The 13,377-nt window shown below is 37.0% G+C and overlaps 1 pseudogene; it reads right to left on the bottom strand.

Annotated features, from left to right (window-relative positions):
• Nucleotides 1-11,616: 11,616 nt before the first annotated feature.
• LOC103212091 lies at nt 11,617-12,953 on the bottom strand (annotated as a pseudogene).
• Nucleotides 12,954-13,377: the final 424 nt, after the last annotated feature.

The following is a 13,377-nucleotide window of genomic DNA, read 5'->3' as shown; positions in this document are numbered from 1 at the left end:
AGAGAATGTTTATTCAATAAAAGGTGCTGACAAAACTGGACACCTATTTGCAGAAAAATGAGACAAGATCTGTACCTCTCTCTATACGCAAAAACTAACTCCAGGTGGATTGAAATATGAGACTCAAATGTGAAACCTAAAACTATAAAGTTCCTCAAGGAAAAATGAGGGGCAAATTTAGGGACCCTAGTATATGGCATAAATAGACTCTCAAGTATAACTCGAAATGTACAAACAACAGAACAGAAACTAAATTAATGGGACCTTCTAAAAATTAAATTTTTATGTGCTTCCAGGACTTCTTCAAAAGAGTCAAAAAGAATGTACAGATTGGGAAAAAAATTTGGCAATGACATATCTGACAAGGGATTTCTCTCTAGAATTTATAGAAAACTCGAACACCTCATCAACAAAAAGTCAAATAATCCAATTAGAAAATGGGCAGAAGACATGAATAGACACTTCACCAAAAAGGCTATTTAGGCGGCCAACAAACATATGAAGAAATGCTCATGATCATTAGCCATTAGAGAGATGCATATCAAAACAACAAGGAGGTACCATCTGGCCTCAGCACTAGTAGCAAATTTCAACAAGACAGAACATAACATCTCAGTGAAGATGTTAAGAGATTGGTGCAACTCCTGAAGTTGTTTTGACTGATCAGGTTGAGCTCCTCCATTGCCTCTTTCCACAGATGTAGTTGATTTGATTCCTGTGTATTCCATCTTGTAAGGTACACATGTATACCATCCATTTATGTTGTTGAAAAAAGATATTTGAAATTAATAAGTCATTGGTGTTGCAAAATTCTATCATGTGATCACTAACATTTCTATGACTAAGGCCATATCTTCCAACTTATGCATTCCAATCACTCTTAATGATCAATGCATCTTGATTGCATGTTTGGTCACCTACAGACCATAGAAATTGGTAAGATCTTCAGTTTCTTCATCTTTGACTTTAGTGGTTGTGCATAAATTTGAATAAGTGTAGTATTAACTGGTCTTCCTTGTAGGCATTTGGGTATTATCCTATCACTGAAAGCAATTGTACTTGAAAAAAGACTACTAAATATTCTGTTAGACAATTAATGCAATTCCATTCCTCTTCAATTTGCCATTTCTGGCATAGTGGACCAAATAATTTTTTGATTCAAAATTCCCAATCAGTCCATTTTAACTTACTCATGTCTAGCATATCAATATTTGTGTTCATGTTAATTTTTGAAAATTTCTAGTCTTTCTAGATAATTACTTCATGTATTCAATATTCCAATTATTAATAAATTTTTGCAGCTGTTTCTTCCCATTTTGATTCATGTCCAACCACCAAATGAAGTTCTTGAAAGCTTTATTCATTCATGACATTGGATTGACTCTACTTTAAAGAGGGAGTTCTTCCCTAGTCATATTTTGAGTCCTTTCTAACCTGAGGAGTTCATCTTCTGAAACTATATCAGATAGTGTTTCACTGCTCTTTATAGGTTTTCATTGGCCAATATTTTCAGAAGTAAGTGTGTGGCCCCATCAGTTTTCCCAGTCTGTCTTAGTCTATAAACTAAAACCAGTCCAACATGGATTACCCTGCTCATACTTCAAATACAGATGGTATACCTTCCATCCTCACAGCAACATGCAGACCACCACGTATGACAGAGTGACAGAAGGGTGGTGGTCTTTATGTTGAGATGCAATTTATACTGAAGGCTATAGTCTTTTTTCTTTATCAGTAAAGGCTTTAAATCTTATCTAGGACATTGCACAGCTATATGCAGGTGATTACTGGGAAATGTACTGCAAGGTAATTTAAGTAAACCAACACAAAATAACATAATCTGATGCATCAATGTGAATTCTTCACAAGAACTCTTTGGCAAGTCTCTGTGAATCTGTGCACTCTTGTGTCCAGCTGAAAATGGCTCTAGAAAATAATATATTTTTTTTTGTCTTTTCTATCCTCCACATCTTATAAGTTGTTGTTGTTGTTGTTATGTGCCGTTGAGTCGGCCCCGACTCATAGAGAGTGCTTCTCATTCACAAATCTTAATCTAAAATCACAGAGGGTGGGGAATTCTTGGGAATATAATTCCTGGCATTCTTATGATATGAAGAGTATATCTTAGAGATCATAGTGGTGCCAAATTGAAAACCAATATGGTACAGACTACCACTTTGTAGTGTAGACTCAATATTTCAACACAATATTCTAAACATATTTAATTTCAGAATAAAGTAAAAATATATATATATATTATTCTAAACTTGATACAACTATTATTTGTGCAACCAAAGCTGTATACATGTGTTCAGTTAGAATGGAGACACTAAGTTTAAAATGTCACTGTACTCATCTTTGAATGATGATCAAGCATGTGTTAACTCAGTCATAATCATTAATAGTAATAAGATAATTAGCTGTTGAATTATATTGTTAAGATCTATGATAAATAAAGGAGAAAGGTACAAAAGAAACATTGGGGTTAAATAATCAATGAATAAGAAATTGAGAAAGAAAATATACCACAGTATTCATTTTTGCAACTGGTAATGCAAATATAATTTGTATTGATAATATCTCTCTTCCATTACACATTTATTTTCTTCTCCTTATTGAGTGCTTATATTGGTTGTGAAACCCACAACTTTATTCCTATTGTGTCTTTGCTATTTCTAATTATGTCTCTATTGAATGACTAAGATTTTCTTATTTTTATCTATGGGCATGAGATAATAAAAGAAGACCCAGGGAACCTTTTGGGTTGCAGACATATCACTGCTTATTCACATTGCTTAGTAACAATCATATTGCCACCTGATAATCATGATCCACCATTCAGCATATTAACTCACTTGCTTGTCTACACCTGTAGTTTTAGCAGCAAGAGAGTATAAAATGAGGAAGTGACTTGCATTTCAACTGTAGCTTTAATGATTTCCTATAATCCTGTAGATTCCAGATTTTAGAGGTGAGGAGGTTTTATTTATTTACTTATTTTCATTTATTTATTTTTGACAACATATAATTAGGCGGGCTACAGAAAGAAACCACTTCCATTTTTCATATTTGTTTTCATATATTCTAGTATCTTATTTTCTGGCTATAGGAGAAAAAAGCATAATGTATTGATTGTTTGTAGGGTTCATTTACTTCATGTCAAAGAAGTTTCCTTCAGATCAGAGTTATTATAACTCTGTTGGTGCCATAAATGAATATGTAGTAGGTCATTTTATCAGGTGAGCTGCTTTGGGGAAGTAGGAGTTATACGGAAGACTGGTAAATTTTCTGAGCCTAAGCTTATTGCCTCACTGTATTTGTTCTAAAATGAATTTCTTTCCTAAAAGTGATGCTCCAAGTAATAAAATGATGAAATAATTGTCTGTATTCTGTTTCTGTTGATGATAGTTTTGACAGAAGTACTGAGAGCCAGAAAGGCAAGTCTCTATGCAGAAAAAGTGTCTACTCTGTTGCTGTTAGGTGCTGTTGCGGGCCTTTCCCTTTTTTGTTGACCCAAGCATAATATCCTTCTCCAGAGAATGGTCCCTTCTGACAACATGATCAAAGTAGGTGAGATGAAGTCTGGCCATTCTCCCTTCCAAGAAGCTTGCTGGCTGAACTTTTTCCAAGACAGTTCCCTTAGTTCTTCTGGCAGTCCATGGTACTTTCAGAATTCTTCACCAACACCACACAACTCAACAGCATCAAGCCTTCTTCAGTCTTTCTTCCTCATTGTCCAGTTTTTGCATGCATATGAGGAGACTAAAAACACAGTGGGTTAGGTTGGGCACATTTTAGTCTTCAAAGAGACATCTTTGCTCTCCAGTACTTTAAAAAGGTCTTTTACAGCAGATTTTCCCAAGACAACACAGACTCTGATTTCTTGACTGCTACTTACATTGGTTTTGATTGTGGAACCAAGTAATATGAAATCTTTGACAACTTCAATCTTTTCTCCATTTATTATGATGCTGCTTATTGGTCCAGTTGTGAGGATTTTCCTTTTCTTTTTGTTCAGGTATAATCCATAACACAGATTGTAGTCTTTAATATCCATCAGTAAACGCTTCAAGTCATCTTAATTTTCAGCAAGCAAAGTTGTGTCTTCTGCATATCTTAGGTGGCTAATGAGTCTTCCTTGAATTATTTGCTCAGCATACACATTGAATAAGTATAATGATAGAAAACAATGCTGATACACTCCCTTCCTGATTTTAAATTATGCAGTATTCTCTTATTCTGTTCAAATGACAGCCTCCTAGTCTATGGACAGGTTCTTGATTAGAAGAATTGAGTTTCTGGAATTCCCTTACTTTTCAATGTTATCCACAATTTGTTGTAATCCACACAATCATATGTTTGTGCATAGTCAATAAAACACAAATAATATCTCTCCAGTATTCTTTGCTCTCAGCTGAGATCCATCTGACATCAGCAATGATATCCCTCATTCCATGTCCTCTTCTAAATCAAGCTTGCATTTCTGGAAGCTCTTTGTCAATATACTGCTGCAAATGTTTTTGAATTATATTCAGTAAGATTTTACTTGCGTGTGATATTAATGATATTGTTTGATAATTTCCACATTATGTGTGATCAACTTTCCTTGCAATGGGTACAGAAATGGATCTCTTCCAATCAGTTGGCCAAGTAGGTGTCTTCCAAATTTCTTGACATACACGAGTAAGTGCCTCCAGTATAGCATCTGTTTGTTGAAACATCACAGTGGGCATTTTGTCAATTCCTGAAGCCTTGATTTTTGCCAATATTGGCATCTTTGACTTCTTCTTTCAATACAGTTGGTTCTTGATCATATGTCACCTCCTGAAATGGATGAACATTGATCTATTCTTTTTGATACAGTGACTCTGTGTATTCCTTTCATCTTCTTTGATGTTTCTTACATCATTCAATATTTTTTCCCATAGAACTTTTCAATATTGCAACTTGAGGTTTGAATTTTTTTCTTCATTTCTTTCAGCTTGAGAAATGCCAAGTGTGTTGTTCCCTGCTGATTTTCTATCTCCATGCCTTTGCACATTTCATATAATAATTGACTGTTTTCGAACTTCTCTTTGAAATCTTCTGTTCAGCTATTTTATCTTGTCATCACTTTCATTTGCTTTAGCTATTCTCCATACAAGAGCAAGTGTCACCATCCCTTCTGAAATCTTTTCTTCCTTACCTGTCTTTTTAATGACCTTTCACTTTCTTCACGGATGATATTCTTGATGTCATGCCAAAACTCATCTGGTTTTAGGTCCTTGGTGTTCAATGTCAAATCTTTTTTTAGGTGGTCTCTAAATTGAGGAGGGATATAACCAAGGTCCTATTTTGGCTCTCGTAGACTTGTTTTAATTGTCTTCAGCTTTATTGTGAACTTGTGTATGAGCAGTCAATGATCTGTTGCAAAGTCAGCTCCTGTCTTTGTTTTGGCTGAAGATAAGTCTTCTCCATAGCATCTTTTCATAGATGTAGTAAATCTGATTCCTGTGTACTCCATCTGGTGAAATTCATGTGTATAGCCATTTATGTTGTTGAAAAAGGTATTTGCCATGAATAAGTCACTGGTCTTGCCAAATACTATCATTCGATCTCCAGGGTCATTTCTTTCACCAAGGCCACATTTTCCAGCTACTGGTGATTCTTCTTTCTTTCCAACTTCTGCATTCCAATCATAAGTAATAATCAACATATCCTGATTGCATGTGTGGTCAATTTCAAACTGTAGATATTGGTAAAAATCTTTAATTTCCTTGTTTTTGGCTTTGGAGGTTGGTGTGTAAATTTGAATAATAGTAGTATTAATTAATCTTCCTTGTACGCATATAAATATTATCCTATCAGTGACAGCATTGTTCATCAGGATAGATCTTGAAACGTTCTTTGTGACAATGAAGGCCACACCAATTTATCATTCCTGGCATAGTCGATCATGTGGCCAAAACAAGTCCATTTCTGCTCACTAATGACTAAGAAATCAATCTTTATGAGTTCCATTTCATTTTTGACAACTTCCAATTTTCCTAGTTGTGCATACCATGTTCAGATTGTTAATCGATGTTTGCAGCTGTTTCTTCTCATTTTGCATCACACAGCATCAACAAATGGGGGTCCCAAAAGCTTTTCTCCATCCTTGTTGTGGTGGTTAGGTTTATGTGTCAACTTGGCTAGTCCTGGTTGAGTGGCTGGGAAGCTGGATGTAGTATTCCCCATGATGAGAGTCGTAATCAACTCCATGGTAGAATCTACTGTGAGCAGCTGAATAGCTTTCTTTGGGTGTGTGGTCTGCTTCCCAAATATAAGAAACAGCTTTGGAAAAGGTCTCTAGCCTATGGCTTGCTTGAAACCTGCATGTAGCCATGCCGTTGTTGGGCAGCCTGCCATGCTGTGCTGACCTTGGGACTTTTAAGAGACTTGAATTAATGGTCTTCCATATGGTTTGGTAACATCGGGACTGGGCCATTTTATTTGTCAACCTTGGGCTTGTCATCCTCAGAAGTTAGGAGTTGCCTGAGTGAAGAGATGCCTTTAACTTCAGTGGGCCAGAAGCAGGAGGCAGAGCTGAAGCCCAAGGTCGATGGAACTTTCACATAGTCCCTAGAGCCTGGCTCTTTGAACTTGGACATAAAGCCTCCAAACTGTGAGAGAATAAACTCCTGTTTGTTCAAGCCATCTCATTTGTGGTATTTCTATTAGAGTGGTACTAGATAACCAGAATGCTTGTCATTAAGGTTCACTCTATTTTAAGGAGGGAGCTCTTCCCCAGTGGTATTTTGAGTGCCTTCTGACCTGAGGGGCTCTACTTCTTGCACTATATTGGACAATATTTCAGGGGCATTCATAATTTGTACAGTAATATATCAGTGTTTCACTACTATTTGTAAGTTTTCCAAAGGCCAATTCTTTGAGAAGTGGATGGCCCCTTCCTTCTTCTGAGTCTGTCTCTGCTGAAACTTGTCCTCTCTGGGTGATCCTGCTGCAATTTGAAATACCTGTGGCATAGCCTTCAGCCTCACGGCAACACGCAGGCCACCACAGTACAATCAACTGACATACAAGTAGTGGAAGCCGATATTGCATAGTTTAAAATCAGGAGATTTGTGCACCAGGGTTGCATCTAGTCCTTGGAGGAGGATTTTATGCTTGGTAAAGTAGAGGGTCAGGGGAAACGGGGAAGACCCTCAAGAAGGTGGAATTACATAGTGACTACAACTTCGGGCTCAAATATAGCAATTGTTGTGAGGATGACATAGGAAAGGACAATGTTTCATTCTGCTGTGCTATAAGTCAGAAGTGACTCAACACCATTAACAACAACAACAACATATTTCCAGAACTGTTTACCTGGCATGAACACTTGAGTTAATGGAAGTTAAACTAGCCTTGTTTGACATTATCTAGGAACATCCTTGTGGGCAATTCAAATATTTCACAGCTCTGTGCATGTGTAAATGCAGGATGGTCCTCAAAAGGTGGGTGATTACTGATTTGAGGGTTACAAATAAATTTTAATAACTTGCTGAATTCACAAAATAAAATCAGTAATTAATGTGGATCAAGTGTATTTAATGCAATCTGCTTTTCCTGTGCCTTTAAAAAATGGTAGCAGAAATGTCCTTGTGAATATCATGCTCTTTTTCATTTACAATAACTTAAACTTTCTCATGTTCATGTTCATTGTTTTTCAGCTTTTTTTTTTAAAGATATTTACACACACATAGAAGCAAAGAGTATTGGAAAATGAAAACAAAACTTGGCTTCAACAATTACCAACAAATGTTTAATCTGGTTTCATCTTAAATCTATCTCTAAAACTCAATCCTGCCTGAGATTATTTTGAAACAAATTCCAGACAGTACGTGTTAAACATTAATATATATTTCAGTACCCCTAAAGTATATCATTATTAAAGATAAATATTATAAAGTAGAATAATAACTGTAACACTCTCATACCTAAAGCTTTAATAATTCTTCAATACCCTCAGAAATAGTGTTCAACATTACCAATTACAAATGTTTTTATTTGAATCTAGAGCCAAATAGATTCACACCAATTGTTTGTTATCTCTTTTACTCAAGGGTTCCCTTACCTCTTTTCAATTTTGTTTTCCTGCAATTTATTTGTTGAAGAAATCAGGTCATTTGTCTTTGTGTAGTGTCCCAAGGATGGCTGGTTGAATTTTCATAGTGTCATGTACCATGTTCCTCTGTCCCCTGAATTAATAAGAGACCAAGGCCGTATATCATCTGTCCCTTTTCTAATTCTCAATATCAGGAAACTTTGTGCCTCCATCGGTATCTGGCATAAGCATTGTTTTCCCTGAGACCTGACTATATCCATTCTAATTGCTCCGCCTTTCCCACAACTCTTTACTACCATTATTGCCCTCACTTGGTCACATTTCTGCCGATATTTAAAAGCTATCTTTGAACTCTGGTCTTTACTGCTATTATCAACTACTGTCATCTCATAAGTGAATCTGTTTCTTTTCATCTCTAGAGAGCCCAGAGTGTCATCAATCATCACAACAACAGTTTTTCTTCATTGTATTAAGTCACACAAGATAAAGCTCTTTGGTAGGTGAACTCCACATGCTGAGTAATGTTTACCTCTAGCCTCTAGAATTTAAGAACACTTCTGGTCTTCATTTTGATACAGTAACTGCAATTTTACAGCCGTTGTAAGCACAACAAGGACATCAGTATCAGGAGTGGGAGCTGAGCACCACCAGCTGCAGCAGAAGCAGCAACATCCTCCATGTTCCCCAGCAGCTGAGGCTGCCCCTGCCGCCTCCATCAAATTGTCCACAGATGATTTTCAGAGGCAGATAGGCAAGCCTTCCCTCTGAGATGCCTCTGCGTGGACTTGAATCTCCCATGTTTCAGTTAGCAGCCTAGAGCTTTAGCCTTTTGAATCACCCAGGGACTTCGGCTAAAGCACAGTCAGATTTATGTCTTCGTACTAGATGCTGTTGTTGTTGTTATGTGCCATCGAGTGGGACCTGACTCATAGCAACCCCTCCTTGGTTTCCCAGGTGGTAGAACTACGGAAGTAGATTGCCCAACCTTCCTTCCAAGGAGTGGCTGGTAGGTTTGAACCGCCAGCCTTCTAGTTAGCAGTCAAGTGAGATATAGTTTATGAAAGCAGACACATCAATGTAATAACTGCATCCTGAAATATTTGGAACTACAGAAAGAAAAATAGGCCACTCTTGGCATTGTCCTTATCATTTAATTTGCTTATACAAGGAATTTGTGTTCTATTTTCAAGAGATAACTCAGAATTACCAATAAGGTTTGCGCACGCGTGCGCGCGCACACACACACACACACACACACACACAAATGATGATTTTAATACCCTTACTGATTTTAGAATGAAGTTCATTCAGCCAGGCACTGTGGATATTTGTTACAAACTTGAGAAAAAATCTGGCAGAGATAGATATTAAAATTGTGCTGTATGTTTGATACCTCAAAACAGCTTTTAGAACTCTAAGAGAAATAATCACACTGCATATGGACCTTGTGTAACTGTTGTGAGAAAACACAGGAAATAAATTCAATGTTTGTAAGTGTGGAAAATAGTTGATCTTTGGTTTATCCATTTAAGGGAATTGATATACTATACATCCATATCAGGTCATGAAAACTTTCTAAGTATGAAAGCATATACATACACACAGATAGAAGGGAAGGGGAGCGGGAGATACAAGACGCAAGGGGATATAGGAAGGGAGAGAAGAGAAATGTAAAATGATGAGAAAACTTTCTGCCTTTTCATAACTTTGGGGGCTGAGTTGGGAGCTAACAAGACATTCTTTAAAATTCACACACACATACATACACACAATCAAGAAACAATATGATAGCCATCTTTAAAATAATTTTTAAAAAAACTAGTATAATCAATAAAATACTTTCATGGATTTCTTGATGATGCTAACAGAAATCTTCAATGAAAGATGAAATTTGATTAAGAAAGTCAAGCAAAATTCTTCCTTTTCTACTGAAAAATAAAAATATACATATAGTTATTATAGTTCATCTTCAAATTCTAAAACTGCATTGAATATCGTTCTTTTGGATTTTTAAAATTTTCCACATAGAATATATTATTCACAACAATAAATGAATAGAAAGAGTTTTACTGATGTTTTCCTCTTACATTTTCAAATGTAGACCCACATTGACTGTTGTTTAAGGAGTGGAGGAGGATTATAAATGCAAAAGCTTTGTGAAATCATTGCATAAAATAAATCTTAACTTTAAATTACAAAGTTAAAAACATTTTCATAAGATTTCCTGGACCATTTGATATCATTGTTCTCAAAGACTATGGAAAATGTAAAGATTTCAGTAAACACTGAAGTAAATATTCAAAACTAACCTCACATTTAAATTCTAACTTGAGAGCTTACATCATAAAGAATAGGAAGTATTTCCAAGAGTTTTATTACCATTTAAATCATAACATTTACAAAATTAAAATTCAATTACTGAAAACAATTTCAAGAAGATGAAATTGTTTTCAACTGAATTTTAATAGTTCTAACAGAATTAGGTTTATAATGCAATTATTCTTAGCATCTTGATGTTCTTTACTCACTTGTAATGTAAGGAACATAAGCTATTTGGGGGGGGGGCGTTGATAAACATATATTAAATGGAGCTCTGGTGGTGTACTGGTTAAGGCATTTGGCTGCTAACCATAAGGTTCATTGTTCAAACCCACCAGCTGCTCTGCAGATGAAAGATGGGGCTGTCCATGTCCATAAAAATCTGCAGACTTGGAAACCCAATGTGGGTCTCTATAGGTTGAAATCCTCTCAATTGCAGTGAGGTATTTTTTTTTTTTTTTTTAATGTGTATGTTCAAACAATGGAAGTGTCAAAAATAGGGTCAACTGTGTTAGACTGAATTACATTATTGTATACGCTGCACTGAATGGAACATTTGTATTATAATTATCATAGAGAAGCATACTTTGCATTGTATTATGGCAATTTATCCTCAATGAAAACCTTCCAGAGTCCTTTTATTTTGGAATATCCTGTAAACAATCAAACCACCAGAAAACAATTGTTCAATATTAAGATATTCCCTTGCATTAAACTGAAACAATCTTTTAATAAAAAAAGAAAAATTAGGAAAGATACTTAGAGATGTTACTTTCTAAGTACACAATAATCCTAGACAATTCCAGGCATCTTCATCTCCATCAAGAACAGCAATGAAAAAAATCATTTTTGCTGTGCTGTTAAATCCATCACTATGGATAAAGCTGGTGCAAATTGGTCAAATGAATCCAACAAACACTGCTGTCCAAGATGGCATAGTTTGTCATTTTTTTCACATGTTAGTTGCAAGGTGGCAACTAACATGTGAAAAAACACAAAGCCAAAACCACTGCCATCGAGTGGAATATGACTCATAGCGAACCCTCCTTGGGTTTCTGAGGTGGTATCTCTACGGAAGTAGATTGCCCAATCTTCCTTCTGAGGGGTGGCTGGTAGGTTTGACTGCCAGCCTTTTGGTTAGCAGACAAATGCCTTAGGCACTACACCACCAGAGCTCCCAACAAATATGTAAATGGTTGTCAATAGAGGGTTTAAAAGATCTTCACTTTCTTGTTCTTTTCCAAGGATCTTGAAGAGTTCTGTTGTTCTAATGTACATTGTAGAGCTTCCCAGTTTGCTTCCTCATCCTCAAACTGATGACATTTTTCCTCTGATTTTTGTGCTATGCTCTAAAGTCTTTTTCATTTGCTTGTGACACCGTTGGAGCTCAGCTTCAGAGTCCCTCAGTTTCTGAACTCTTTCTTTGACCTTCATCTCCAACACCTGCTCCATCTCCATCCCTATCTTCTTCATCTTGGCTACATGTTCCCTTCTTTCTTCTTTCATTGGTGCCAGAGAGCTCTCTGTAAGCTGCCCTTTACTCTTGCTATCAACTCCATCATAAGTCACAGCTGCCAGTTTCTGCTTCTATAGTTCTCTCAGTGCGTGTTATTAGTGACATCTATCAAGTCCTGCATACACGTTCTTACCAACATATTTCTTAGAATTGTAAAATCACAGTGTTCACCATTTTCAACTTCAGCAGCACCCAGGAATACTGTCTTCCTCTGACCGTTTGCCATGAGCTTCAATGATAGCATTACCACCTACTGCAGTGAGAGGTAACAGTCCTTTATCTTTTTAACAAGCTTATTTTCTTCTTCATCATCTGTTTCCAGAAATTCATATACTTTTATTTACTGTTCTTGGATGTCTTTCATTATCTGCTCGGCACTCCTCTGGTGTGAGTGTGTCTGCTTTGGCAATGAGTGGGATGATATTCACTTTTCACATAACTGCTTCATAAACTCAATATCTAGTGGGTTAAGTCCCTGTCCTGAAGGAGCAATGAAAAATGAACCACACTGCACTCTGTTGTCAGGCATCTGACCTCTGTTCACTGGCGATGCCGCCAGCAAATATTATTATTATTATGCACTGCACCTCCAAACCCTGGGGTATCTACTATTGCAAGCAGGAGCTGAACTCCACCTTCTCTGATTAAAACTTTAAAACTTTGGATTGTTTCACTTGTGCCGTTTTTTTACTTTTTATTTATTTATGTTTTTTAATCCTATGGGAAGGACCAGGATACTCTTGAGAATACGAATAGATGAGGAATAACGAGTGGATTAACGTTGACTTTCCCAATCCAGATTCACCTACTACCATGAGTATAAATTCAAATGCAATCTTCACTGCTTTTCTGGATACTTGATTTGAGAGATTTGCAAACCCCACAGAGCCTTCAAGGTTCTTCTGTTGAGCTGGTATGTGAAGAACACGTTTCCACCATTCCGGTGTTCCAGATTCCAACAGAACAGATGCAGAGGACCATGGTGTTGCTGTTGACGCTCCTCTCCTCACGAGCGGAGGATCTCACACTAAACCACACTCCCCTCTCCGCCACCAGCCCCGGCTCTGCACAGCCCTCAGATTCTCCAAAGGCGCCTACGCCGATTCCGTGGCGTAGCCGCCCTGAGTCGCGGCCCCGTTTACGCAAGCGCGAGCAGGCTGACTCCTGCACTTGCTCCCTCCCGAATCCCTCTCCCTCCTTCGCCCCCCGCCCCCTCAGTCTGGTCTGGTTTTTTTTTTTTTTTTTTTAACATACATTAAAGTTTGACTTATTTTAAGACAGTGAAAAATAATACTCTCATACGCAAACTGTTATGGTTTAATAGTCAGACACAATTGTAGAAAAGAGTGCTTTCTAAACATCAGAGCAGAGAAGGAAAGGCTTCCCTTTTTGCTTGAGGGCAAGAAAGCTCACAGTCAGAAATGTAGATGCGGCCCACCGGTATTTAAATATTTCA

Source organism: Orycteropus afer, unplaced genomic scaffold (assembly GCF_000298275.1).
Source record: "Orycteropus afer afer isolate SDZICR_OR568_19922 unplaced genomic scaffold, OryAfe1.0 scaffold00849, whole genome shotgun sequence".
Classification (NCBI taxonomy): Eukaryota; Metazoa; Chordata; class Mammalia; order Tubulidentata; family Orycteropodidae; genus Orycteropus; species Orycteropus afer.
This window is presented reverse-complemented; position numbering and strand designations above follow the sequence as displayed.